Raw genomic sequence first — 4,178 nt, forward strand, 5'->3', positions numbered from 1 at the left:
GATAGTCTAATTTACAACACATAGGTCCAGTCAGCTCAGATCTAACACTCAATTTCCTCGGATAATCCCACAGTACATAAAACAGGATAGCAAAACAGTGAAGCAGTTTGTAATATCCCAATCATACTTAGACAAGCCCTATGGCTAAGGAAAAATAAACTCTAAATTTAATATACCTTCAAGCACCTTTAATACAATCAATACAGTGGAACACTTTATTAAACAACCAGAAAACTCAACTTTCAAAACCACCATATGCAAAGAAATATGGGTAAACTAAGGAAGATACTAGCAGCTGGGGAAATGGAGAGTAATCCTATCAAGTTTTTAAGCCCACCAAAACGCATGAGCCCAATGGATGAAAACTGAAAAGCAGTAATGAATGCTCTAGCAAGGGAAATCAAGGAATCAGTAGCCTGCGAGATAAAGAAATTATAAATGAACAATTCAACCAACTCAAAGAAGAACTTCTACAGAAGATGAAAGAGTCCATACAATTGTAATTAGGGGAAATTAAAAAACATGTAAGCAAGCCATAATAGTAGAATTACACAGAAGAATACATAGAGAAACGAGAAAAAACTACAGAACAACAATGACAAAGAATTCAATAAAAAGCAGGAGACAAAACATTGGAGGAAAAAGTTAGGTACCTAATGAACAAAGATAATTGAAATAACCTACAAATTGTAGAAATACCAGAAGCGGAGGAGAAAGGGAAAGGAATAAAACAAGTAGTAAGGAAAATAATAGCAGAAAATATTCCCACCCTCTGGAAAGAAAAAGTCATACAAATCCAGAAGGCAAAAAGAGTCCCCAGTAAAATAGACCCTAACAGAACACCAAGACATATAGTAATACAACTGGCAAAACAAACAAACAAACAAACAAACAAACAAAAAAAACAAAGACAAAGATGAATTCTTGAAAGCAATAAGGGAGAAAAACCCTCAAATACAAAGGAGGGGGTGTTCTTTACATTACTAAAACCCAACTACAATTATATTTGTAATCAAAGTGTTTAAATAGAGATATTAATAAAGAAATGGAGCAATTTCCCTGAAAAATAAAAGGAATCAAACCAGACCTCTCATTTGAAACCATTCAAGAAAGGAGACAGTGGAGTGACATATATAAATCACTAAATAAAAGAAACTTTCAACCTAGGGTACACTTCCCAGCAAAACTCTCATTCATATGGGAAAAAGAACTAAAACACTCTTAGACCAAAAAGAACTCACACCATTTGTGCTAACCAAACCATTTTTAAATGAACTTCTCGAAGATGCTCTACACAATCCAAACCCCTGATTGTAATAACAGCCACTCTACTAAATACAATAACACAACAACCCTCTCTGGCAGTAATCTCCTTAAATTTCAACGGGCTAAATTCCCCCCATTAAAAGACACAGAGTAGAGGAATGAATCAGAAAACAAAAACCAGACATCGGTTGCCTTCAAGAAACACACCTAAAATAATAGGACAGGCACAGGCTTAAAATTGAAGGAAGGAAATCAATTATTCAAGCCAATGGAAAATTAAAAAATCCTGGACAGCCATTCTTATATCAGACCAAATTGCATTCACCCTCAAGAAAGTGCTTAGAGACCAGGAGAGTCACAACCTACTGATCAGGGGAACATTAGGCAAAGAAGTACTAACTCTGATCAATATTTATGCTTCGACTGTAGAGCCAACAAAATATGTAAGACATTTGCTCACAAATGTAAGGAAACATATGGAAGGAAAATTGATAGTAGTAGTAGATTTCAATAGTCCACTATCACCGCTACACAGATCCACCAGGCAGAAAACTAGCAAAGACATAAGAGCCCTCAATGAGAAATTAGAGGAAATGGGCCTAATGGACCTATACAGGGCTCTCCAACCCAAGAAAGCAGAATACACATTCTTCTTAAGTGCATATGGAACCTTCTCTAGAATAGACCATGCCTTAGAATATAAATCTAACTTGCACAAAGTTACAAACATAAGGAGTATTAGAAGCACCACATCAGACCATTATGCAACAGAGATCAACAATGACTGTAAAAAAGAGACTATGGAGAAAATCCAAAACATGGAGATTAAACTATATGCTACTCAACAACAGCTGTATCAAAAAGGAAATCAGAAAGAAATAAAAAGATTCCTTGAGACAAATGATAATGAAGAGACAAATTGTCAAAATCTGTGGGACACAGCAAAAGCTGATATTAGGGGGAAACTCATAGCAATACAGGCCTATGTCAGGAGAGAGGAAAAGGACAAAATCAACTGTTTACAAGGACACTTTAAGGAGCTGGAAAAACAACAACAAAGAAACCCAAACACAGCCAAAAGAAAAGAAACAATAAAAACCAGGGCAGAAAGAAACAGCATAGAAACAAAGAACACAATACAAAAAAATCAATGGCACCAAGAGTTGGTATTTCTGTTTTTGGGGGGTGGGGGCCTTCCGGTGGAGACCAGAAGGCTTGCTGGACAAATTCTAAAAAATCTGTAACACCAAGAGCTGGTTTTTCTAAAGAATAAACAACATAGACAAACCGCTGACAAGACTCATGATAAAAAAAGAGAAAACACCCAAATAAATAAGATCCCAAATGAAAGGGAGAGATTACAACAGAACCCCAAGAAATCCAAGACATTATGAGAGAGTACTATGAACAAATGTACTCAGTAAGTTTAGAGAACCTGGAAGAAAGGACAGATTTCTGGGAAAAATCTTCCAAGTCTGAATAAGGAGGATGAAGAAAGTCTTACAGTTCAATCACATCTGAGGAAATTGAAACAGTAATTAAGAAACTCCCCAAGAACAAGAGTCCAGGTTCAGATAGTTTTACGGGTAAATTTTATCAAAATTTCGAGAACAATTACAACCACTTATCCTCAGGCTCTTCCAAAACATTGAAGATACAGGAATCCATCCTAACTCTGATGAGGCAAACATCACACTCATTCCCAAAGACTGCAAAGACACTGCTAAGAAGGAAAACTTCAGACCAATCTCACTAATGAACATAGATGCAAAAATCCTCAACAATATCTTGGCAAACCACATCCAACCATATATCGAAAAAATTATACACTATGACCAGGTGGGTTTTAAACCAGAAATGCTAGGATGGTTCAACATACGCAAATCAATCAACATCATACATCACATCAACAAGAAGAAAGACAAAAAACACATGGTCATATAAACCTAAGCAGAGAAGGCATTTGACAAAATTCAACACCCATTCATACTGAAAACACTCAGCCAAATAGGGTTGGAAGAAACCTTCCTGAAGATAGTTACAGCTAATTATGAAAAGCCCACAGACAACATTATCCTTAATGGTGAAAAACTGAAAACATTCCCACTAAGGTCAGGAACTAGGCAAGGCTGTCCACTCTTTCCACTCTTATTCAATATAGTTTTAGAAGGGTTAGCTATAGCTATCAAACAAGAGAAGGGATTTCAAGGAATTCAGATAGGGAAAAATAATGTCAAACTATCTCTTTTTGCAGATGATATGATGATATACATAGAAAACCTTAAAGAGTCCAAAGTAAAATTCCTAGAAACAATAAGCCAATACAGCAAAGTGGCTGGCTACAAAATCAATACACAAAAGACAATAACATTCCTCTATACAAATGATGAAGTAGAAGAAAAAGACATTTAGGAGTCAATAGCACTTAAAATAGTATCTAAAAATATCAAGTACCTGGGAATAAACCTGACAGGAGAAGTGAAAGATCTATACCATGACAACTTCAAAACACTCCAGAAAGAAATTGAAGAGGACATAAGGAAATGGAAGAACATCCCATGCTCATGGGTAGGAAGAATCAACATAATTAAAATGACTACCTTATCTAAATTACTATATAGATTCAATGCAATTCCTATCCAAATTCAGACACAATTATTTAAGGAACTTGAACAATCAATTATAAAGTTCATCTGGAACCACAAAAAAACCTATGTTAGCCAAATGCATACTGAAAAACAAGAAACTGGGTGGCATTTCTTTACCTAACCTGAAGCTTTATTATAAAGCCATAGTCATAAAAACAACATGGTATTGGAATATAGACAGAGTATCAGACCAGTGGGTTAGAACATAATATCCAGAGATATACCCACAAATATATGGTCAAGTGATATTTGACAAAGGATCCA

The 4,178-nt window shown here is 35.5% G+C and overlaps 1 non-coding gene across 1 annotated transcript; it reads right to left on the bottom strand.

Annotated features, from left to right (window-relative positions):
* Positions 1-2,453: 2,453 nt before the first annotated feature.
* On the bottom strand, positions 2,454-2,515 carry LOC125999630 (U7 small nuclear RNA). Its single transcript, XR_007492142.1, has one exon. It is a non-coding gene; the product is annotated as a U7 small nuclear RNA (small nuclear RNA).
* Between the last annotated feature and the right edge of the window lie 1,663 nt (positions 2,516-4,178).

The sequence above is a fragment of the Suncus etruscus genome, chromosome X (genome assembly GCF_024139225.1).
Source record: "Suncus etruscus isolate mSunEtr1 chromosome X, mSunEtr1.pri.cur, whole genome shotgun sequence".
Lineage (NCBI taxonomy): Eukaryota > Metazoa > Chordata > Mammalia > Eulipotyphla > Soricidae > Suncus > Suncus etruscus.